General features: G+C 40.9%; 1 long non-coding RNA gene across 1 annotated transcript; it reads right to left on the reverse strand.

Annotated features, from left to right (window-relative positions):
• LOC109230543 lies at nucleotides 21,391-25,306 on the reverse strand. Its single transcript, XR_002068660.1, has 2 exons — nucleotides 24,934-25,306; nucleotides 21,391-21,660 (listed from the first exon to the last, which is right to left on the reverse strand). It is a non-coding gene; the product is annotated as an uncharacterized LOC109230543 (long non-coding RNA).

Genomic DNA, 26,396 nt, shown 5'->3' on the forward strand with positions numbered 1-26,396 from the left:
AAGTTAGAAGTTCAAAAGTTCATTAGGATTGAATCGATGTGCCATTCGTGGTTTTAGCATTGTTTGATGTGATTTGAAGGCTCGACTAAGTTTCTAACGTATTTTAAGACTTGTTGGTATATTTGGTTGAGGTCCCGGGGGCCTCGGTGGAGTTTGGATGGTTAACAGATCAAGTTTGGAATTTGAAATACTGCTGAAAGCTCACCAGGTTTGGTGCAATTGCACCTGCGGAGTTTTTATCGCAGGTGAGAGCAGGGGAGCACAGATCCAGCCTGGAGAGGAGTGTGTAGTGGTTGCAGGTGCAAGGGTATTTCCGCACCTGCGTGGTCGTAGATGCGGAGAAGGGGCACAGAAATGGGCTCAGTGAGGAAGCTATAGAGCGCAGATGCGGAGGGAGTTTTGCAGATGCGGACTCGCACCTGCACGTGTGGGATCGCAGAAGCGAAGGCAGAGATATCAGGTTTGGCCGTAGAAGCAGAGAAATGTGCGCACCTGTGGGACTGCAGATGCGGTTAAGTGGGTAGCTGGTGTGAAATCACTGTCAGTGTTATATCCAAAGGGTTTCGTGATTTTTCTCATTTTGGACTTTGCAAACTCGGATTAAGGCAATTTTTGAGAGGGATTTCGAAGGGTTTCTTGAGGTATGTCACTTGTGATCATTTGTATTCAATAATCTTGTTTCCCTATTGAATTTCCCACCTAGTTTGTGTGTTTTTGAGGTGGAATTTTGGGAGTTTGAGCCTAGGGATCTGGATTTGAGTGTTGATTTGGTGTCGAAATTTGGTAAATTTGGTATGGTTGGACTCGTGGTTGGATGGGCTTCCGAATTTTGTGACTTTTATGGGATTTCGAGGCGTGGGCTTAGGGGTCGACTTTTGAGTTGACTTTTTGACTTTTGATTAAGAACTTAGTATTTTCTTATGGAATTGATTCCTTTAGCTCGTGTTGATTGTATCGAACTGTTTGTTGCTAGATTCGAGGCATTTTGAGGCCAATTCGCGAGGCAAGGGCGTGTTGGTGTAGAGATTCGCACAGTTTGAGGTAAGTAACACTTTTAAACTTGATTCAGAGGGTATGAACCTCGAATTATGTGCTATGTGAATTATATTGAGGTGACACACATGCTAGGTGACAGGCGTACGGGCGTGGACATTAGTAAGTGTGATGTAGTCGATTCCATGGAACTGCGTAGCCATTTTATCTGAACATCTTTACCGTTCTCTATGTGGTAGAGCACTTGAGCTGTGATTTATGCTAGAAATCATGTTTATGCTATATGCTAGTACTATTGTTACACACAGTTGTCGTTCTTGGCTGTTGAGTTATTTGCTTAATTGCAGTTATGTACCCAGTCATATTCATCATTTCGTATCATATCTTAGTCTCTACAATCGTATATTGTCACATATCGTATCATTGATTAGGGCTTCTTAGCATGAGTGTTGTGAGCCCGAGAGACTGGAGAGATTAATGACTGAGTGGGGCTGAGGGACTATTGTGAGTGATATTCAGGGGTCGTGCTGCACGCCGCAGCAGGATTTATTGTTACATGCCAGGATTTGACTTATTATAGCGCCTGGGCTGGATCTGCCCCTCCGGAGTCTGCACATGCACAGTGGGCGTGGTTGCTAGTGATCATTTACATTTGGGCTAGATCTGCCCTGGTTTATTTGCATTTGGGCTGGATCTGCCCTGGGCTGTGTTGAGTTTTATTGCAAAACCTGAAAGCATGTCTAAATTTTTGTACCATTACCTGTAGATTATGATGTTTTGAGATATCATTGTCATATTTTCCGTAAATTTCTGTATTGTTAATGCTGCATGTGGGCTGTAATACTTGAACTCGTCACTAATTTCAGTGCAAAGATTAGATTTGTTACTTATTGAGTTGGTTGTACTCACGCTACACCCTACACTTCGTGTGCAGATCCAGGTATTTTCGGTCACGGTGGTTGCTGATTCTCAGAGTTTTACTGACATTCGGAGATATTCGAGGTAGCTGCCCTGGCGTCAGCAGACCTTGACTCTCCTCCCCTATCCCTCAGTCTTATTTATTCAGTTTCAATTTTCTTAGATAGTATTTCAGACTTGTATTGTATAGATGCTCATGTACTCAGTAACACCCTGGTTTTTGGGAAAACTTCTGTATTGAGTTATGACATTTTATCCAGATTTATGAGAATTTTACTTATTCAAACCTGATTTAGTATAATTATTAAAATTGAAAGTGTTGGTAATGTTTGAGTTGTCGGCTTGCCTAGTACCATGATAGGCGCCATCATGACGGGTTGAGTTTTGGGGCGTGACAAGTTGGTATCAGAGCCTAGGTTATTGGTTTCACGAGTCGTGAGTAGGTTTAGTAGAGTCTTGCGCATCGGTAGATGTATGTACTTATCTTCGAGAGGCTGCCAAACCCTTAGGTAAACTTCACATTCTTGTATTCTTGTCGTGCGAAATTTTTGATCCCGAGAACTTTACTTCTACTATTCTATTCTCTCATAGATGGCGAGGACACGTGCTATCGGACAGGACGGACAGCCACTAGTACCACCAGCTAGGGCCACGAGAAGTTGCGGTAGGGGCTGAGGTGCAACTTGTAAAGCTGCTAGAGTAGTGCCTGCAGATCCACCAGTAGCTCCAGCTCAGGAGCAGGTTCCGGATGTGGTTGAGCCAGTGGGGCCAGTTCAGGCACCAGTTGTGCCCAATGTGATTCCAGGTCTTCAGAAGGTTTTAGGCTCACATATTGACTGTGTGCACTAGCCTTGCTCAGGCAGTTTTTGTTCAGACCGTGCCAGCCACTTCTCAGGTCAAGCGAGGTAGTCAGACTCCCGCCGCCCGTACTCAAGAGCAGGTGATGCAGGTTCAAACATCGGAGTACAACCAGCCCAGGCGGTTATAATTGCTCAGGCCTAAGTGGGTCCCGTTGTGACTGATGATGATTACGGGAGACTACAGAGATTTGGGAGGCTCCAACCTCCATCATTCAGTGGGGCTGAGTCAGAGGATGTCTAGGACTTCTTGGATAGGTGCCAGTGGATTCATTGAATGGCGGGTATTCTGAAGACCAGTGGGGTCTCATTTACTACTTTTTAGTTTACTGGGGATGCCTTCAGATGGTTGGAGGCCTATGAGAGGCGCAGGCCAGTCGGTGCGGCACCACTTACATGGCATGAGTACTCTGTTCTCTTCTTGGAAAAGTTTGTGCCACAGACCCGCAGGGAGGAGCTGCGCAGGCAGTTGAGAGTACGTTAGGATGGCTTGTTTGTCATCCAGTATGAGATGAGGTTTTTAGAGATGGCTATTCACGTAGTTTGGTTGGTTCCCATTGAGAGGGAGAGGATTAGGAGGTTCGTTGATGGCCTCTACTATCAGTTCTATTTCTTTATGACTCAGGAGAGTCTATCAGGTGCTACGTTCAACGAGGTGGTTGACATTGCCCAGCGGCTAGAGATGGTTCGTAGCCAGGAACGTGAGAAGAGGGAGGCCAAGAGGCCTCGTGGTTTGGGTGATTTCAGTGGTGTTCCTTCTGGGGGACAGTCCTACCACAGCAGGGGTTGTCCTTATAGTCCTGCTTAGATGGCTCGCCCAGATCATCATGGTGCATCATCCAGCCATGGTTCGTACAGTGCTAAACCGGGCCGGTCATCTTCACTGCTCTTCCAGCTCAGAGTTCATCTCGTGCACCTTCAGTTCATGGTTCCTCTGCACCAGGTTCCTTTGGTACTTATTCTGGTTCTTGGGGTCCGCCTCAATATTTGCCACCATTTTTCGAGAGGGGATGTTTCGAGTGTGGAGAGTTGGGTCATGTGAAGAAGTTTTGCCCTTGCCTTACGAGAGGTCCAGTTCAATATATGAGTCAGGCCATGAATTCAGCACCAATTACTTCACCACCCGCCCAGCTAGCTCGAGGTGGGGCTCAGGCAGCTAGGGGTCACCCTAGAGGGGGAGACTGATTAGGTGGCAGTCAGGCCCGATTCTATGTTATTCTTGCTAGGCCAAATATCGTTGCTTCAAACAAAGTGATCATAGGTATTGTCTCAGTATGCCACAGAGATGCTTCTGTATTATTTGACCTTGGTTCCACTTATTTGTATGTATCATCATATTTTGCTCGTTATCTGGATATGCCCCATGAGTCCATAGTTTCATCTGTTCATGTATCTATGCTAATGGGCGATACTATTATTGTGGACCGTGTATATCAGCCGTGTGTACTGATTATTGGGGGATTGGAGACTAGAGTTGATCTCTTATTGCATAGTATGGTTAGTTTCGACGTGATCTTGGGTATGGATTGGTTGTCTCCATGTCATGCTATTTTGGATTGTCACGCTAAGACTGTGATGTTGGCGATGCTGGGTTGCCAAGGATCGAGTGGAGAGGTTTTCTGGATTATGTTCCCAGCAGGGTGATTTCTTATTTGAAAGCCCAACAGATGGCTGGGAAGGGATGTCGCTCATATTTAGCCTTTGTGAGGGATTTTGGTGCTGTTACCCCTACTATTGATTCTATTCTGGTGGTGTGAGACTTTTCGGATGTGTTTCCTGCAGACCTGCTGGGCATGCCGCCCGACAGGGGTATGGACTTGGTGTCGGGCACTCAGCCCATTTCTATTCATTCGTACCGTATGTCACCAGCTGAGTTGAAGGAATTGAAGGAGCAACTTCAGGAACTTCTTAATAAGGGATTTATTAGGCCTAGTGTGTCGCCCTCGGGTGCACTGGTTTTATTTTTGAAGAAGGAGGATGGTACTATGCGGACGTGCATCGACTATAGGAAGGTGAACAAAGTTACAATCAAGAACAAGTATCCTTTGCAGCGCATTGATGATCTATATGACCAGCTTTTGGGAGCGAGGGTGTTCTCTAAGACCGATTTAAGGTCTCGGTATCACCAGTTGATGATTCGGGACTCGGATATTCTAAAGATAGAATTCAGGACCCGTTATGGTCATTATGAGTTCCTTGTGATGTCTTTTGGGCTGACCAACGCCCCATCAGCTTCATGCATCTGATGAATATTGTATTTCAACCATATCTTGACTCGTTTGTCATAGTAATCATTGATGATATCCTGGTGTACTCTCGTAGCCAGGAGGAGCATGCCCAGCATTCGAGGATTGTACTACAGCAGCTGAAGGAGGAGAAGTTTTACGCCAAGTTCTCCAAGTGTGAGTTTTCGCATAGTTCGGTGGAATTCTTAGGGCACGTGGTGTCCACTGAGGGGATTAAGGTGGATCAAAAGAAGATAGAAGCGGTCCAGAGTTGGCCCAGACCGTCCTCAACTACTGCGATTCGGAGTTTTCTCGGCTTGGCTGGTTATTATCGTCGCTTTGTGGATGGTTTCTCATCTATTGCATCGCCTTTGACCAAATTGACCCAGAAAGGTGCTCCTTTTAGGTGGTCGTATGAGTGTGAGGAGAGCTTTCAGAAGCTCAAGACTACCTTGACCACAACTCGAGTTCTAGTTTTGCCTTCAGCGTCAGGATTCTTATACGGTGTATTGTGATGCTTCTCGGATTGGTATTGGGTGGGTCTTGTTGCAGGAGGGTATAGTGATTGCTTATGCTCACATCAGTTGAAGCCCCATGAGAAGAACTATTCTGCCATGATTTGGAGTTGGCAGCCATCGTTCATGCATTGAAGATTTGGAGGCATTATCACTATGGTGTGCCTTGTGAGGTATTTACAGATCATCAGAAACTCCAGCACTTGTTCAAATAGAAGGATCTATATTTGAGATAGTGGCGATGGTTGGAGCAGCTAAGGATGTAACACTCCTCAAATCTATAAAAGTTTCAAGACTCGCTAAATATAGAATTTAATTTTTATAATCTTAAATTATACTTTTATTACAGATTAAAAACCCTTGTGATTGATTTTTGACTTACTTCTATATTTATAAATAATTGGTTATATAATTATGGTAATATTAATAATTTTAATATTACTAATTATTAAAAGTGGGTATCATTAATTATTAATTAAGTAAAGAAAAAAATAACAAAAGAAAAATGGGAGGGACATTACTAAGCCCATAAAGGGCTGTTCGAATTAAAAAAAGGATTAAGGCCTAAAAAGCCTAACCTTGGACGTAAAGGACATCCAAAGAAAGAAAGCAGCGGGAGTAAAAATTGCACAGGGAACAGAACGATGTTCTGTTACGCAGCAAACACAGGCAACAAAAAAGAAAATCGTAGGGTTCTTCACAAACCACTAATTCTTGAATTTAGGTATATAAAATTCCCTATTGTTAATTATCCTACAGTGGCAATAGTAAGAATTAAATAGTTAGTTCCCTTCTTTCTCTGTATCAATAGTAAATTTCATGTTTAGGTATGAAACTTTGAAATTAATTAAAAGGCACCAGTTGTTGTAGAATCAATTGTTTGACGGGCATAAATTGGACTGGGGCCTACGTATTGGCTCAAGGAGTTTTGAGGTGAGTTGATAAAACCCTTTACTAAAGTGGTTTAACTCACAAAAGCACGCACACAAGGTGTTTGATGAATTGCATAAAAGAGTTAATATATACTTAATTGGAGTAGTAAGTACCTATTAGCTTAGAATTATTTTCTAGCTAAAGTTTAGATGATTATTTGGATATATGTGCATAAATTTCAGATTTTTATGTTATTCTTGTATGCCATTTTCATGCTGAAAATTTATGAAGGATCAAGAACCTTTATAAATACTTTTGAATGTTTATTTCATTCTTATGTCATGCCTTACATTTAAGGATACTAGTATGAGTATGTATAAAAGATTTAGACTTGAAAAGTCACAAGAAGAAGTTTTAGAAAGAAAAGATTTTTGGGAGTATCCTTTATTCTGAGAAGGGGTCATCGTCCAGGCCTAGGGTCCTGACCAAGGCGTTGACTTCCTGAAACTACTTGTGCCAAAGTAGGGAGCACACGAGCCGAGGGTCTCGTTGCTGAGAATTTACTTAGCCATGCTAAGGTATGAGACATGAGCGCTGAGAACCATGAAGCGAGTGGCACCTCGTGGATTGGGCCTATTCGATCAGGTTGGGATCGAACCCGTGCCGATCACACGGNTAAGTAGTTGGATATACAATTAGGAGAATATTAATAATTTTGTTATTATTAAATATTAAAAGTATGTATAAGTTAATACTAGTTAAGTTAAAACCCAAAAAAAAAAAAAGAAAAAAAAGAAAAAGGGAAAACAAAAAAAAAAAAGGAAAACGTGAAAAGTCCTAACCATAAAGGGTTGTGGACTGCAAAAGAAGTAAAAAGGGGTTTGGACTAAGAAACAGAATACGCACAATCTGAAACGCAGAATTAAAAAAAAGCCCTCGTTCACGTACAAACGCAGAATCGTGAGACAGAGACTTGCTGCTCAATACTCACGCAGGCAACGGGAAATTTAGGTTTCTTTACAAGTCGCTAATTCTTGAACTCAGGTATATAAAATTTCTTATTGTATATTACCCTACAGTAGTATTAGCTAAGAATTGACTAGTTAATTTCCTTCTTCCTCTATATCAACAATAAATTTCATATTTAGGTGTAGTACTTTAAAATTGATTAAAATGTACTGGTTGTTGTAGAATCGATTGTTTGACTAGTGTCAATTGGACTGGGGCTACATATTGGCTCGAGAATTTTTGAGGAGAGTTGATATAACCCTTTACTAAAGTGGTTTAACTCACAGAAGCACGCATACAAGATGTTTGTTGAATTGCATAAAGGAGTTAATATATATTTAATTGGAGTAGTACTAGGCAAGCAGCTGCATAGCACTGGAAAAAAAATTGTCTAGCAATTGCAATACTCTACTGGATATTTTGATACTTGATTGAATTTTAAGCTAAGGATTTTCAAAGACCCGTGATCTTGGTTAATCACTTGTGTTTTGCTATGTGTAAAGTGTTCTGATTTGAAGTTGTTTTGACTATTATACCAGTTGGATATCATTCCGTCAGAATCTTGTCTAAAACGATAAACTTAAATGAAGATAACTTGGATATTCAACATAAGCTCTAGTATTTCTTTGTGATATTTAAAGGAGGGCAAATAACTTGCATTTTTAGCAGTATCTTTGTCAGTCACGCTGACTAAGAGCAAGAACTTGTGAAGTTTTAGAAAGGAAAGTTCTTTTTTGGGAGTATCCTTTATTCTGAGAAGGGGTCATCGTCCAGGCCTAGGGTCCTTACCAAGGCGTTGACTTCCTGAAACTACTTGTGTCAAAGTAGGGAGCACACAAGCCGAGGGTCTCGTTGCTGAGAATTTACTTAGCCATGCTAAGGTATGATACATGAGCGCTGAGAACCATGAAGTGAGTGGCACCTCGTGGATTGGGCCTATTCGATCGGGTTGGGATCGAACCCGTGCCGATCACACGGTGACTAAGACAGAAACATGTCAGGATAGTTGGAACTCCCAAAGTATAAAGTGAAGAATTTTTTTTAAAGAAAGAAAAAAAAGAATTTCTTTTAGAATATTCGTAAATTGCTATTATGCAATTATTTAGAATTATTCTTATAAGCTTTATGTTTTACATGCAGTTAGAACCTTTGCTCATAATGTATATGTTACTAAAGTTTCGCCCCCTGTTGTTGAGACTCACTGAGTACAATGGATGGTACTGACGTTCTCTTTTGGGAACCTACATTGGTCTGCGGTACAACGTAGGAACCGGATTTGCAGGCGAGCAGGCTACGAGTTAGGACTTCCTTCTCTTCCAGTGCTATTGGTGAGCTCCGCTTTTGTTCGTGGAGTTTTCCTTAGAGTCATCTTTATTTAGTTATTTCTTTGTTACTTAGAGAACTAGGCAGGAAATCTTATGTCCTGAGCAGTGCGTCAGTTTATTAGTAGAGGCTTCATAGACATAGTCGTTGGGTTAAGATTCAGATGTTTTTTTTTATAATAACTTAGCAGTATTTTATTGGTTACTATGAATAAAATTTTGGAGTTGATTTATTTAAATGTTTAAATTAATCAAAAGTATTTGGTTAGAGTATTGCCTTGTTGCATATAAAGTTTGGAGTTATAATAGATTTGATAAGCAGAGATGGTTCGCTCGGTCATGTTTAGTGATCGAGTGCCGGTCCCGGCTTGTTCAGAAAATGGGTCGTGACAAACTTGGTATGAGAGCATCAAGTTTATGGAGTCCTAGAGGTCTATAAAGCCGTGTTAGTAGAGTCTTGTTTATGTGTATGAAGCGCGCCATACTTATAAACAGGAGGCTACAAGAATTTAGGAAAAGTCTTTTTTTTTATACTTTAGATCGTGTAGTAGAGTCTACCTCTAAGAAATTATCTAATTTATTCGTTTCTCTAAAACTCGCAGAAATGGCTCGTACTCGCAACTCTGACACCGACACTCAGGATGCTGCTTAAGAAACTATCGCTACTATTCTGGCTCAAGGTAGAACTAAGAAGGCTTCGACTCAGAAAAGGAGGGGAAAATCCTCAAACGGAGTCCAAGTACCCCGGGTTGAACAAGAAGAAGGGGTGGAGCATGATGATCCAGTACCTCAGGATCCAGTACGGCCCCCAACAGCAGCTCCGGCTCAGGCAACTATATCTCCCGAGGTGGGTCAGATGTTTAATGCTGTCAACAGTGCTATGGAGATGTTTAAAGCCTTTATGGCCAACCAGAACTAGAGAAGAGATGAGATTCCACTCAATCAAATAGACAGAACAATTCTGAGTCCTCAAGAGTGAATGAATTTTTGAAGTTGAGTCCTCCAGTGTTCCATGGTTCTGTAGTTGATGAAGATCCGATGTTGTGGCTGGAGGGTGTCAAGAAAGCCCTCCGAGTGATGAAAGCATTTGATGATGAAGCTGTGGAGCTGGCTGCTTACCAGCTTAGAGATGTGGCCGGCGCTTGGTTTGAGATGTGGGAAAAGGAAAGAGATGAAGATGATGGTCCACCTACTTGGGAAGAACTTGAAAAGGCCTTCATGGCTAACTTTATCCCAGAAGAGGATAGGGAAGCTAAGGCTACAGAGTTCAAACAGCTCAAGCAAGGGAATAAAAGTGTGCAAGAGTACTACATGGAATTCATAAGGTTAGCTAAGCATGCTCCTCACATGGTTAAGACTAAAAAAGCAAAGATTCGCAGGTTTGTTGGCGGTTTAGCTTACCACATTAAGGATACGACATCAGCTGCAGCAGTAGGGATGAAAGCCTTCTCCTCTGTTGTGGGATTCGCCAAGCACTTAGAAAAAGACAGACAACAAAGGAGAGAAGAAAAAGAGCATAACAAGAAAGCCCGGACATCGGGCAGTTTAAATGGTACATCCAGCGGAGGTGGAAGGGATTCCTATAATAAGGAGTCATTAGCACCAGCTCAATCCAGTCATCAGTCAGGTGGTGGTCTTCCTTCAGACGTACTCAGAGTTATGGAAATCAATCTCGCCAGAATCAGAATCTTAGGACACCATCCTCACATAGCCAGAGTCATGCTGAGCAACATTCACACCAACAAGGTCTTTGTGGAACATGTAAACGGCAACATTTAGGTCAGTGCAAGCTTGGGTTTCATGGTTGCTATCATTGTGGAGACATTGGTCATATAAAGGCCAACTGCCCAAAGTTGCGACGTAATTTCAGTGGTGGATCAATTCGCCCTTCTAGTTCCTCAGCTACTGCAGTTGCACCACCTCAGGCTCGTGGTTCTCATAATCAGACCGGGCATGGGGCAAGCAGAGGTGCAGATCGAGTTACTCAGGGAGGGGGACAACCCCGTTTGTTTGCTACACTTGATCGTCAGAGTGTAGAGGCATCTGTAGAAGTTATTACAGGTATACTTTTAGTCTGCTCACATAATGCTTATGCCATAATGGATCCAGGTTCAACGTTTTGATATGTGACTCCATACTTTGCAATTAACCTCGGGCTAGAACCTGAACAACTTAGTCAGCCATTCCTAGTATCTACCCCACTTGGCGAGTCAGTGAAAGTCACAAGAGTCTATAGAGGTTGTATAGTTTCAGTCCAAGGTCGCAACACCAAGGCCGATCTCATGGAATAGAATTGGTGGATTTCGATGTGATCATGGGTATGGATTGGTTGTCTTCCTGCTATGCCATGTTAGATTGTCATGCCAAGATAGTCAGGTTCCAATTTCCAAATGAAGAAGTCTTACAGTGGAAAGGTAGTTCAGCATCACTTGTAGTATGTTTATTTCTTACCTTAAGGCAAAACGAATGATCGGTAAAGGGTGTCTCGCCTATTTGGCTCACATCATTAATCCAGAATCAGAACCACCAGCTCTTCAGTCAGTGCCAGTTGTTAGAGAATTTCAAGAAGTTTTCCCAGATGACCTTCCCGGACTTCCTCCTGAAAGAATCATAGACTTTGGCATTGATCTCATGCCAGGCACTCAGCCCATATCTATACCTCCTTATAGGATGGCTCCAGCAGAACTTAATGAGTTGAGAGAACAATTGAAAGACCTTCTTGACAAGGGCTTCATCAGGCCAAGTGTTTCACCGTGGGGTGCCCCAGTCCTGTTTGTCAAGAAGAAAGATGGGTCTCTCAGAATGTGTGTCGACTATCGGCAGTTGAATAAAGTTACCATTAAGAACAAGTACCCACTTCCAAGAATTGATGATTTATTTGATCAACTTCAGGGTGCAAAGTACTTTTCAAAAATAGACTTGAGGTCGGGGTACCATCGGTTGAGAATCAGAAAAGAGGATATATCTAAAACAGCTTTTAGAACTCGCTACGGGCACTATGAATTTCTAGTGATGTCCTTTGGGTTGACAAATGCTCCAGCTGCATTCATGGACCACCTGAACAGAATTTTCAAGCCATTCCAAGATACCTTTATTATCGTGTTTATAGACAATATTTTGGTATACTCTAAGAGCAAGGAAGATCATGCAGAACACCTTAGAATAGCCTTGCAGACCTTGAAGGAGAATGAGCTTTATGCCAAGTTTTCAAAATGTGAGTTCTGGTTGCAGTCAGTGGCATTCTTAGGCCACGTGGTATCTAGTGAAGGAATAAAAGTAGACTCTCAGAAGACAGAAGCAGTCAAGAACTGGCCTAGGCCGACAACGCCAACCGAAATCAGGAGTTTCTTGGGGTTAGCTGGCTACTATAGAAGGTTTGTAGAGGAGTTTTCCTCACTTGCAGCTCCATTAACTAAGTTAACTCAGAAATCAGTTAAGTTCCAATGGTCAGACGCTTGTGAGCAGAGTTTTCAAGAGTTAAAGAAGAGGTTGACCACTGCACATGTGTTAACCTTGCCGACAGGTTCGGGTGGGTTCATAGTGTATTGTGATGCCTCCAGAGTCGTCCTTGGTTGTGTTCTTATGCAAAATGGAAAAGTTATTGCTTATGCTTCCAGGCAGTTAAAGAATCATGAAAAGAACTACCCCACACACGACTTGGAGCTTGCAGCAGTGGTGTTTGCATTAAAAATATGGCGACACTACCTTTATGCAAGCATTCTGAAGTGTTTACAGATCACAAAAGCCTCCAGTACATTTTCAAGCAAAAAGAATTAAATTTGAGACAGAGAAGGTGGCTCGAGCTATTGAAGGATTATGACATCAATATCCTTTATCACCCGGGCAAAGCTAACGTGGTAGCAGATGCACTTAGTAGGAAGTCAATGGGTGTCTTGGCCCATCTTGCAGTACCAAGGCGAACTTTGGGTCGAGAAATTCAAAAACTAGCAAATGATGGAATTAGATTGGATGAGACCGAAGAAGGGGGTATAACTGCTTATGCCTTAGCGCAATCCTCCCTTGTTGCGCATGTTAAGGCTAAGCAAGACGAAGATCCGTGCTTAGTGAAGTTAAAAGAAGGAGTCAGAAACAAAGAAATCATTGCTTTCACTCTAGGAAGTGACGGAGTTTTGAAGTTGAATGATCGGTTATGTATGCCAGATGTAGATGGTCTTAGGAAGGCCATAATGGAGGAAGCTCACAGTTCGAGGTACTCTATCCACCCAGGTGCTACCAAAATGTATCTAGATTTGAAAGAGTTGTATTGGTGGAAAGGCATGAAGAAACAACTAGCAGATCATGTGGCTAAATGTTTGAATTGCCAGCAAGTCAAAGCCGAGCATCAGAGGCCTGGTGGCCTAGCTCAAGATATAGAGATACCACAGTGGAAGCGGGAGATGATTAATATGGATTTCGCAGTAGGTCTACCTCGCACGTACCGTAAGCATGATTCAATTTGGGTTATTGTAGACCGACTGACAAAGTCCACGCATTTCCTACCAGTAAAGACGACAGATTCCGCAGAGCAGTATGCGCAGTTGTGCATCAAAGAAATAGTCCGATTGCATGGTACTCCAGTTTCAATCATATCTGACAGAGGCCCTCAGTTTATGGTGCATTTTTGGCAGGCATTTCAGAAAAGATTAGGTGCCAAGGTCAATTTAAGCACCGCTTTTCATCCACAGACCGATGGCCAGGCAGAAAGGACCATTTAGACTCTCGAAGATATGTTGCGTGCGTGTGTTATAGATTTTGGAGGTAATTGGGATGATCACTTGCCACTTATAGAATTTGCTTACAATAACAGCTATCAGGCCAGCATTGGTATGGCTCCTTATGAAGCGTTGTATGGGCAGAGATGTAGGTCTTCAGTGGGTTGGTTTGAACCAGCAGAGGTGCCGTTGATTGGTCCAGAAATTGTTTGTGAGGCCTTGGAGAAAGTTCAACTAATTAGAGAAAGACTTAAAGCGGCTCAGAGTCGTCAAAAGTCTTATTCTGACAAGAGGCATCGTGAGTTAGAGTTCATGGTTGGTGATAAGGTGTTTTTGAAAGTTTCACCAATGAAAGGAGTTATGAGATTTGGTAAGAAAGGGAAACTTAGCCCTAGATTTATCGGACCTTATGAAATTCTAGAAAAGAAAGGAAACGTGGCTTATAAGCTAGCGCTACCCGTTGAGTTGTCCTCTGTTCATCCTGTCTTTCATGTGTCTATGCTTAGAAAGTACATTCATGATGAGTCGCATATAATAAGAAGGCTTGACTTATGAAGAGGTACCTATAGAAATTCTCGATAGGCAAGTAAGAAAGTTGAGAACAAAAGATTTAGCATTGAAAAAAGTTTTGTGGAGTAATCATGATTCAAAAGAGGCTACGTGGGAGGTCGGGGAAGATATGAGAAAGAAATATCCATATTTATTTGAGGAAAAAGGTATGTGAACCTTAGTTTGGTTTGACATTTATACTTCATTCATTAAATACAAGTTAGCAAGTGTTTCTGTCCTTCCTAGATTATACTTAGTTGTTGTAGTAATTTAGTTTATGGCGTAGTATATTTAATTCATTGAAGTAATTTACTTTTGCTAAAGTGTTGTGCTTTAGATTCTTGTTAGTTATTGTGGTACCTCCTTGCCGGAGTGTGAGTTATTAATATATGAGCTGTGTATGGTGCCTATGAATGGCCTGTTATGGTATATTTGGTTGTTGTTGGTGTAGTTGTAGTATTTGTGACAGGGATATTTTTAATTATAAAATTCCCTATTGTTAATTATCCTACAGTGGTAATAGTAAGAATTGAATAGTTAGTTCCCTTCTTTCTCTGTATCAATAGTAAATTTCATGTTTAGGTATGAAACTTTGAAATTAATTAAAAGGCACCAGTTGTTGTAGAATCAATTGTTTGACGGGCATAAATTGGACTGGGGCCTACATATTGGCTCAAGGAGTTTTGCGGTGAGTTGATATAACCCTTTACTAAAGTGGTTTAACTCACAAAAGCACGCACACAAGGTGTTTGATTAATTGCATAAAAGAGTTAATATATACTTAATTGGAGTAGTAAGTACCTATTAGCTTAGAATTATTTTCTAGCTAAAGTTTAGATGATTATTTGGATATATGTGCATAAATTTCATATTTTTATGTTATTCTTGTATGCCATTTTCACGTTGAAAATTTATGAAGGATCAAGAACCTTTATAAATACTTGTGAATGTTTATTTCATTCTTATGTCATGCCTTACATTTAAGGATACCAGTATGAGTATGTATAAAAGATTTAGACTTGAAAAGTCACAAGAAGAAGTTTTAGAAAGAGAAGATTTTTGGGAGTATCCTTTATTCTGAGAAGGGGTCATCGTCCAGGCCTAGGGTTCTGACCAAGGCGTTGACTTCCTGAAACTACTTGTGCTAAAGTAGGGAGCACACGAGCCGAGGGTCTCGTTGCTGAGAATTTACTTAGCCATGCTAAGGTATGAGACATGAGCGCTGAGAACCATGAAGCGAGCGGCACCTCGTGGATTGGGCCTATTCGATCAGGTTGGGATCGAACTCGTGCCGATCACACGGTGACTGAGACAGAATTAAGTCAGGATAGTTGGAACTCCCAAAGTAAAAAGTGAAGTATTTTTTTTTGAAAGAAAAAGAAAAGAATTTCCTTTAGAATATTCATAAACTGCTATTATGCAATTATTTAGAAGTATTCTTATAAGCTCTATGTTTTACATGCATTTAGAACCTTTGCTCATAATGTATATGTTATTAAAGTTTCGCCCCCTGTTGTTGAGACTCACTGAGTATAATGGATGGTACTGACGTTCTCTTTTGGGAACCTACGTTGGTCTGCGGTACAACGTAGGAACCGGATTTGCAGGCGAGCAGGCTACGAGTTAGGACTTCCTTCTCTTCCAGTGCTATTGGTGAGCTCCGCTTTTGTTCGTGGAGTATTCCTTAGAGTCATCTTTATTTAGTTATTTCTTTGTTGCTTAGAGAGCTGGCCAGGAAATCTCATGTCCTGAGCAGTGCGTCAGTTTATCAGTAGAGGCTTCATAGACATAGTCGTTGGGTTAAGGTTCAGATGTTTTGATAATAACTTAGCAGTATTTCATTGGTTACCATGAATAAAGTTTTGGAGTTGATTTATTTAAATGTTTAAATTAATCAAAAGTATTTGGTTAGAGTATTGCCTTTTTGCATAGAAAGTTTGGAGTTATAATTGATTTGATAAGCAGAGATGGTTCGCTCGGTCATGTTTAGTGATCGAGTGCCGGTCCTGGCTTGTTCAGAAAATGGGTGATGACAATGGACTATGATATTGCTATTATGTATCATCCCGGGAATGCCAATGTGGTGTTCGATGCAATGAGTAGAAAGGCGATGAGTATTGTAGCCTTGCATTTATTCCTGTTGGTCAGAGACCGCTTGCAGTTGATGTTCAGACGTTGGCCAACCAGTTTGTGAGGTTAGATGTGCCTAATGTAGATGGGTTACGCGAGTTGATTCTTGAGGAGGCCCACAGTTCACGGTATTCCATTCATCCGGGTGCCGCGAAGATGTACCAGGACTTGAGGCATCACTACTAGTGGAGGAGGATGAAGAAGGATATAGTGGAGTTTGTGGCTCGGTGCCTAATATGTCAGCAGGTGAAGTACGAGCATTAGAGATCGGGCACTTTGCTTTAGTGGCTTGAGATTCCGGAGTGGAAATGGTAGCGTATCACCATGGATTTTGTAGTTGGGCTCCCACGGACTCCTAGGAATTTTGATGCTATTTGGGTGATTGTGGATCGGTTGACCAAGTCCACGCACTTCATTTCAGTTGGGACAATTTATTCTTTGGAGCGGTTGACTGAGATTTACATCTACGAGATTGTTTGCATTCACGGTATGCCGGTGCCCATAATTTCAGACTGGGGCATGCAGTTTACATCGCAGTGTTGGAGAGTCGTGCAATGATAGTTGGGCACACAGGTTGAGTTGAGTACAACATTTCACCCTCCGACGGACGGGAAATCCAAGCACACTATTTAGATATTGGAGGATATACTACGCGCTTGTGTCATAGATTTCGGGGATTCTCGGGATCAGTTTCTTCCGCTCACAGACTTTTTCTACAATAACAACTACCAATTGAGCATTCAGATGGCTCTGTATGAGGCATTATATGGGAGACACTGTCGGTCTCAGGTGGGATGGTTTGAGTCGGGTGAGGCTAGGCTATTGGGTACTGACTTGGTTCAGGATGCTTTGGACAAGGTTAAATTGATTATGGATCGGCTTAGCACGGTGCAGTCTAGACATAAGAGTTACGCCAATTGAAAGGTTCGTGATGTTGCTTACATGGTTGGGGAGAAGGTATTGCTCAATGTTTCACCCATGAAGGGTCTTATGAGGTTCGGGAAGAAGGGCAAGTTGAGCCCTCGATATATTGGGCCGTTCGAGGTTCTTCAAAGGATTGGAGAGATGGCTTACAAGCTTGCCTTGACACCTAGTATGTCGAGTGTTCATCTAGTGTTTCACGTATCTATGCTCCGGAAGTATCTCGGCGATCCGTCTCATGTTTTGGATTTCATCACGGTTCAGTTGGATGGTGATTTGACTTATGATATAGAGCCGATGGCCATTTTGGGTCGGCAAGTTCGAAAGTTGAGGCCACAGGATATAGCTTCAGTGAAGGTGCAGTGGAGAGGTCAGCTAGTTGAGGAGGCTACTTGGGAGACTGAGCCGGAGATGCAGAGTAGATATACATGCCTATTCCAAACTCGAGGTATGTTTCCAGACCCGTTCGAGGATGAACGTTCGTTTAAGAGGGGGAAGATGTAATGACCCGGCCAGTCGTTTTGAGTGTTGTAGCCCCGTTCCCCAGTTTACTGCTTATTTGATGCTTAATAGTTTCTATGTGACTTGCCGGGGTAGTTGGTTCGGTTTCGGGAAGGTTTCGTAATGAGTTAAGACACTTAGTCTCAAGGTTGGAAGCTTAAGTTGAAAAGGTTGACCGGATGTTGACTTGTGTGTAAATTGCTTCGAAATGGAGTTTTGAGAGTTCCGATAGCTCCGTTGGGTGATTTTGGACTTAGGAGTGTGTCCGGATAGTGATTTGGAGGTCTGTAGTTTAATTAGGCTTGAAATGGTGAAAATTGACAATTTAGAAGTTTGACCGAGAGTTGACTTTGTGGTTACAGGCTCAGATTGTGGTTCCAGGAGTTGGAGTAGGCCCGTTGTGTCATTTGTGACTTGTGTGCAAAATTTGAGGTCAATCGGACGTGATTTGATAGGTTTCGACATCGAATGTAGAAGTTAGAAGTTCAAAAGTTCATTAGGCTTGAATCGATGCGCAATTCGTGGTTTTAGCGTTGTTTGATGTGATTTGAAGGCTCGACTAAGTTTGTAACATGTTTTAGGACTTGTTGGTATATTTGTTTGAGGTCCCGGGAGCCTCGGGTGGTGTTCGGATGGTTAACGGATCAAGTTTGGAATTTGAAAGACTGCTGAAGCTCACTAGGTCTGGTGCAATCGCACATGCGTAGTTTTGATCGCAGGTGCGAGCAAGGGAACGCATATGCGGCCTGCAGAGGAGTGTGCAATGGTCGCAGGTGCGAGGGTATTTCTGCACCTGTGTGGTCGCAGATGCAGAGAAGGGGCGCAGAAGTGGGTTCAGTGAGGAAGCTATAGAGCGCAAATGCGGAGGGTGTTCCGCAAATGCGGACTCGCACCTGCGCGTGTAGGATCGCAGAAGATAAGGCAGAGATCTCAAGTTTCATCGCCGAAGTGGAGAAATATTCGCACCTCCGGGACCCCAGATGTGTTTAAGTGGGTCACATGTGCGAAATCTTTGCAGTGTAATATCCAAAGGGTTTTGCGATTTTCCTCAGTTTGGACTTTGCAAACTCGGATTAGGGCGATTTTTTAGAGGGATTTCAATACCTGTGATGACGGCTTCAAATGACATAGCCTCAGGTCTACCTGGGAATGCATAAAAGCGAGGTTGGGCCCCACCACTCTAACCTCCGCCTCTCGATTAGCCTCTAGTTGGTTGGCCTCGACCTCTAATGGTCTAAATCTCTACCTCTAAATGCCTGACCTCCACCTCTAGCAGCTCTAAATGCCTGACCTCCACCTCTAGCAGCCTGGCCCCCACCTCTAGCTGGCTGAGCGGGCAGTGAAGCAAACGGTGCTAGAACCATGGCACGAGAAATATGATGTGGCATGTTGCCCTCTGACTTGGGGCAAAATCTTGAAAGGTGCCTCAGAGCTCCAGCAATATAACAAGCCCTCGGCTTCTGCAACTTCTGACCTTGGAACTGGTCCTGTCGACCTGGATAACCACTCTGATAACTCTGGATTCGAGGTGCACTAATAGGAGCTGATGGTCCACTGTAGGTTAGGGGTGTTCGTCGGTCTGTACGGTACGTTATTTAGACATTTCGGTTCGGTATTTTCGATATTCGGTTTCTTAAAATTCCATACCAATACCGTACCTAAATAAATTCGGTATGTTCGGTTTTTCTCCTTTCGTTTTCAATTATTCGGTTCGGTAACTTCGGTTTATTCGGTTTGAATACTAACTAGTGCATAGAGCCATACACTCTAATATTCTTAATTAAAGTACTCAAAAATACAAAATTGAAAATGTTTGATGACAAAACTTTTGTCCAAAACTAGCAAATATCGACCCAAATAGAGAAAATTGTAGATAAAAGAATATTTGATCATTAGAAATGTCTTGTTACTTATTTAGAGTTAATTGATGAACTTTGAGAATAAAGGAAAGTAAAATTTTAGATTTTTTATATTTATGTTATAATTGATAATATGTATTTTGTGTAAGATAATATAAATTTCGGTATGGTATCGGTATTTCGGTATTTTATTTTAAAATACCAAACACTATATCTAATACCAATTTATTAAAAAACTTAAATCAAATACCATACCAAATACCAAATACCATATACCAAATACCAAAATTTTCGGTTTCGGTACGGTAATTCGGTATTTACCAAATTATGCCTAGCCCTACTATAGGTTAGTTGCTCAAGATGAGATACATAAGGACCACGACTACCTAAAGTACCGTGGGATGCCTGAAGCGCTGACTGAAATGTCCTGAGAAGATGGCCTCTACCAAAAGTACTCCTGCATCTAAATGAGGCACCACTGAAACCTCCAAAATGATGAGGCCTCTTATCAGATACCGCCCCCCTCTCCTGACCATGAACCATCTCGATCCGTCTAGCAATCTCTACGGCTCTCTGGAAAGTAATATCATCTCTAGTCCCCTTGGTCGTATGTAGCCTAATACTGAAAGTAAGTCCATCAATGAATCTCCTCACTCTCTCCCACTCAGTAGGGAGTAAAATAACTGCATGGCGAGCTAGGTCCACAAATCGGGTCTCATACTGGGTAGCAATCATGCTACCCTACTGAAGGCGCTCAAACTGCCTACGATACTCCTCTCTCAGAGTGAAAGGAATAAAATTCTCTAGAAATAGCTACGAAAACTGATCCCGGATAAGTGAGTGTGAACCAGCTGGTCTGGTCATCATATAATCTCTCCTCCATCTCTTGGCAGAATCGGTCATCTGGAACGCTGCAAAGTCAACCCCATTGGTCACAACGATACCGATGTTATGCAACACCTTGTGGCAATGATCCATGTAATCATGTGGGTCCTCAAAAGGTGCACCACTAACTGAATAGGGAAGATCTTTGTAAACTTTTCCAATCTCATCAATCCCTCAGTAGACATCACAGGCCTCTTCCCGGTCTATGCAGCAACAACTGGCTGAACCACCTCAACTAGCTGGACTGTTGGAGTCTGATATATGGGAGCCATCTACTCCAAAGTGTGAGTAGCGGGAGTCTGTTCTCCTCCCCCAGCCTGAGAGACAGCTGGTGCCACCGTAATGCACAGATCTGGGCCACACTTTTCATAAGGCCCACTAAACGGATTAGAGTATCCTAAAGCACGGGAGTAGATATAAATCCCTCCAGAACCTGAGTGGGTCCGACTGGCAGTCTGAGCTGGGATCTCCTCCTCATGATTAATCTGAGGCTCCATTGTGGGAGTTGATGCTCGAGCTCTAGGCTGAGTTTTACCTCTGGCTCGACCTCGGCCTCTACCCCTGGTAGTGGTTACAACTGGGGGTTCCGGCTCCTATCCGATTGAGGATGTTGTGCGTGTGCTCACCATCTGCGAGAGAACAAGAATGGAATGATTCAAACATCAATGATAGATGTAGATGCGCAGGCTATGGTCAAGACATCCGCTACTTACACTCTAACAATGTTATGTCATTTTGTCTATTTGACTACATCCACTACTTACACTTTAACAATGTTAAGTCATTTTGTCTATTTGACTACGTACGGACGCCAATTTTGATTTATTTGAGTGGAGGACACCCACTATTGTATAGTGTGAGCCACATGCTCTTATATGATTATAGTTTTTTTAGTCATCTAGTTCTACTTGTCTTGCATAATACTTAAATATTCTAAAATGCAAATTAATAAATTTTGTTTATTTAGTGCTATTATTGTGTAATGTAGGGGAGCAGTTCTGTCACGACCCTTTATCCCAATCTCGGGATCGTGATGGTGCCTAACATCTACTTTCTAGGCAAGCCGGCATGAAATAGGTAATTAATCAATTTTAGCAGTTGAAGAAAAAGTATTAACAATAGTAACGGTAAAAGTCTGAAGTAGAGTAATATAACATCGGACAACAAAATCTAAACATATCCCAGAACCCGGAGTCACGAATAAATGAGCATCTAAAGTGCTACAAATAAGGTCTGAACAACGTACAACAGTTTTGAAACTCAATAAAATAGTAAAGATAGAAGGGAAAAGGACTTCAAGGCTACGGACATCGTGCAGCTATACCTCAAATCTCCAACTACAACTGGCCCGAGAAGGAAGCTACTAGGCGCCGCTAGGATCAGCACCAATATCTGCACAAGAAGTGCAGAAGTATAGTATGAGTACAACTGACTCAATGTACTCTGTAAGTGTCAAGCCTAACCTCGACGAGGTAGTGACGAGGCTACAACAATACACATACATAAAATAAACATGTACAAGTGTATATAAAGCAACAAAATCACAATAAAATGATAAATACTAATTGGGAGGGACATGTGAAAAAGGGGAAGATGTAATAGATATGACAAGTATAAAGACACCAAATAATCAAGTAAATTGCCAAAACCGAAAATCAGCCAAGTCAATGATATGAAAATGGCACGGCATCACCGTTAGTGCTTTTACTCTCGTCCTCACCATGCAATGATATGAATAAAATGGCACGGCATCACCGTTCGTGATTTTACCCTTATCCTCACCATGTAATAATATGAATGAAATGGCACGGCATTATCCTTCGTGCTTTTACTCTCATCCTCACCATGTAATAATATGAATAAAATAGCATGGCATCACCCTTGGTGCTTTTACTCTCATCCTAACCATGCAATAATATAAATCTGAATAATAAATAATGCGGGGAATGATTTAATTTCAAATATAGTGCCAAGATATCAAACTTCAACTTTCAAAATAATTAACATCTTTAAAATATGCAATAAATACGAAACGAATAATTAAGGAAGTAATTATCTAACCTAAGCATGGATAACATAATTAATGAAATAATAAAATACAAAAAATAAGTTCCACCCGCATGCTTTAACCTAATGACAATGCATAAGTACTCATCACCTCACATATACGTTGTCCCCACACATAAAACACGTAGCAAATTGACCAACAAATCCTAATCCCTCAAGTTAAGGTTAACACGACACTTACCTCACTTCCGCAGTCAAATTAATGCTCAACCGTGTCTTTTCCTCTAGAATTAGCCTCCAAACCAATTATTCTAACCAAATATACTTCAAATAATTCAAAATAAGCTTTAGAAACTATCCACGTGTGAAAAAGATTCAATCTTTAATATTTATGGAAAAAGACAACAAAAGTCAACCCCGGGCCCGCTTGGTCAAAACTCGAGATTCGGACAAAAACATGATTACCCAGTCACCCCTGAACCAGGTTATGTGATTAGTTTCGAAATCCGACCTCAATTTGAGGTATAAATCTCAATTTCTCAAAATCCTCAATTTTTACCTAAATTCCTAATTTTTACCATGAAAAAGCATAGCTTAAAAGTTAAAATCAAGGGGTGTGTTATGGAAATGTAAGGAAACAAGTTAAAAACTACTAAACTATGAAGTTGGGATGAAAAACCTCTTCAAATCGCCCCTAAGCCGAGCTCAAATATGAAATGATGAAAAATGACTTAATTCCCAACTTTGATCATTGGCGTTAGGTGTTCTTCGTGTTCGTGAAGGACCTGACGCGATCGCGAAGAATAGCGGCCTAAGTGGCCTTCGCGTTCGCGAGAAACCCTCCGCGCTTGCGATGGCCTGTCCCCCTGGCCTTCACGTTCCTGAGCCTAGGCCCGTGTTCGTATCGAGTAACTGACCAGCTCCCCCAGGTCCCTCCCTAACACTACGCGTTCCCGAAAAGGAGGGTCGCGTTCGCGAACATTACTTCGCGTTCGCGAAGAATAAATTCCTCCTCAGCCCAGATTCCCTTCGCGATCACGAAGCACGTTGCACCAAACACCAGAAAACTAGCTGAAGCTGCAATCTCTAAGTCCAAAAATGACTCGTAGCCTATCTGAATTTCACCCGAGCCCCTCGGGCTCAAAACCAAATATGTACACAAGTGTGATAATATCATACAAACTCGCACGTATGTTCAAAACATCAAAATAACACCTAAAACTACGAATCGGACATCAAAATGCATAAAACTTTCAAAAAAACTCAAGAACTTCCAAATTCACAACCTAGCATCCGAATCTTTTCAAATCATCTCTGTTTTGCACCAAATTTTGCAGACAAGTTTAAAATAGTAAAATAAACCTATATCAAGTTCCGGAACCAAAATCCGTACCCGATAGCAATAAAGTCAATATGCAGTCAAACTTTCGAATTCTTAAAACCTTCAAATTACTAGTTTACAACAAATTAAATCACGTTAAATCAAGTTAGGGACTTCCGAATTTAATTTCGGGATCACACCCAAGTCCAAAATCACAATACTGACCCACCGAGATGGTCAAAATATCGATCCGGGGTCGTTTACACAAAATTTTGACTGTAGTCAACTCAAATTATTTTTAAAGATTAATTCATGTTTTCTTTAATTATTCACATAAAAATTCCGAAAAATAACACGGACTGCACACGTAAATCGATAAATACTAAATGGAGCTAATCAAGATCTCGGAACACTGAAATAAGTGCTAAAACTAAGAATGACCTATCAGGTCATCACAGAATCCAAAACTGATATTATAGTTCCTCCATTCCAAAAGAAATACTGTAATAGTTAAAGAAGTTTACATAATTATAAATTATACAATATAAAATGTGTTATAAATAGCAACATTAGATGGTTAAATATAGTTAAAGATGTAAAAATTATAATAAAATGAATACTGTTTGTTGACTGGGTCAATGCTGAACCCATTTACCCGACGTGGTGACCTAACCACAAGTGCTCAACGCGTTAATCCTTTGCCTTCTCTGAGCTTTGCTCTAAAGTATCATTGAGTTTCACTGCAAAGCAATAAAACTCAGCAAATCTGCTTTCTTCTTTCTACTTGTTCGCTTTTTCCTATTATCACCTCTTTTTTTCTTCTAAACAACTCTTGATTCATGCATCTCAACATGTAAAACCCAACATTTAAAAATGACGGTATAAACATATCCAGAGTCGGGTCTTATTGGTCGACGCGGCCGTAGGGATTGTGCTAATTAAACTCGTCACAATCTCGATTTTGACCTAAAGTTTCCTTTCCTTTTTAGTCCTCCCTATTCCATGCTTGAACCCTTTCTTAGGAAATGCAATAATCTTTTAAGTCACAATTATAACCAAGTAAAAGCTATAATGAGGAGAGAGGAAAAAAAAAAAAAAAACAAGACCAATTAAAAGCTATCACGCAATTGCATACAATGTTAAAGTTCAAGTTCCACTTTAAGAAAAAAACCTACAGAAGGAACTGCCAGAATATTAATATATAAAGCTAATCCAAAATCATTTAAGAAATGACTTTAAAATAAATAAAGTTGAATTTAATTATTTTTCTACTGTGAAATCTTAAATCAGATGCATATTTTACTGGATTTAGGATTTACTATAAGAAATCATTGTACCTGTGGCGACTAGTGTCGCCCTGGAAACTCAAATTTCGCCACAGTTTTCCGTGGTGACCAAAGTAGTTGCATAAACAATCGTCACGGAAAACGTTTGTGTCCGAACAAGTCGCCACTGAAAAGTTGCTAAAGTTGCCACAAAACATTCCCAAAGAGTCACCACTCACCACAGAAAGCAAGCTAAACATATTTTTTTGGGTTTAAATTTCTAGCTTTGCTTCGTTTTGGTGTTTTTGAGTAATTGGAAGAAATCTGAATAATTTAAAGTGAATTCTTGTTGTTACTGTTTTGACATCTGTAGTAATTTATCTCCACAAACACATTAGAATCTCGCCTTGTGTGACGGGGAGAAGCCTCATCCGAGTTGGGATTGCGAGAGAATGCCCTCTCTCTAGAAAATAGCACTTATTTCACTCTCCCTATTTATAGTAGGGATTTTTTCATATAGATACAAAATTAGGAAAAATATTTATTCCGTTTCGCTATGTTTTTGTATTAATTTACAAAAAGTAATTGTGCACAATTTAATAAATAGATAGAATGAAGAAAGTATCAAGTCGCAGCATAATTAAATAACACATGCAAGAGTTACCCATCGGAAAAAATTTAGAACAATTTAACAAGATAAGTAGAATGAACATAGTACTAAGTTGTGCTGGCAAAACTAGTGAACAAGTGCAATTTTTCATTCTTCCAATTGCGTATTTTATTTTTGCAAAACATTCTTAAAGTAGGACAAATTATAAATAGTGGGCCTCAAATCAATCTTATTTGTGCAAATCCCCCTATAGGAAGAAAAAAATAGCCCAAACCGAAACAAAGAAACTCCTTGTGATATTCTTTATGTTTGTCGGTACTTCTATCTCTCTAACTATTCATAATTTATACTTATTATAACTCTAATCATTAAACAGAGTTTACTAATACATTAAAAGTATACCCTGACATTTAACCAAGTTCATTTTCAACCTACAACGTTTCCAGGAAGTTGGTAATTTGTTTAGAAAGAGATTCATCCGACTGTTAACAATTTGTTGGCTCAATGAAGCAAAGATTGATTCGGTCGAAATAATTTTCCTCGACTGTTAATTCATTTAACCACTACGTGTTAATCCTTTGCATTCTCTAAATTAAATTTTCTTCTGTGTTTGTTGATACATAAAGAACTTTATTCTTCTTCCTTCTTTTTTTTTTTTATTTGCAACTGAAAATATAGTATTTTGTCAAGGAAAAGAAATAGAAAGAGGAAAGAAAAACAGCCCAGACTTGTCAACCAAGGAAGAGTGCTTTAATGTGTTGGTCATTTGTTCACACTTGAATAGTTAATTAAGTTCAAGGCTTACCTTCCTTAGAGATTCATTCAATATTTCACTCAATTCCTGGAAGCTAGATACTTACAATTAATTCAACGATTGACAGTATCCTTCACCTCTTATCATTTAAAAAGATTAGATATATTACTG

Source organism: Nicotiana attenuata, chromosome 7, assembly GCF_001879085.1.
Source record: "Nicotiana attenuata strain UT chromosome 7, NIATTr2, whole genome shotgun sequence".
Classification (NCBI taxonomy): domain Eukaryota; kingdom Viridiplantae; phylum Streptophyta; class Magnoliopsida; order Solanales; family Solanaceae; genus Nicotiana; species Nicotiana attenuata.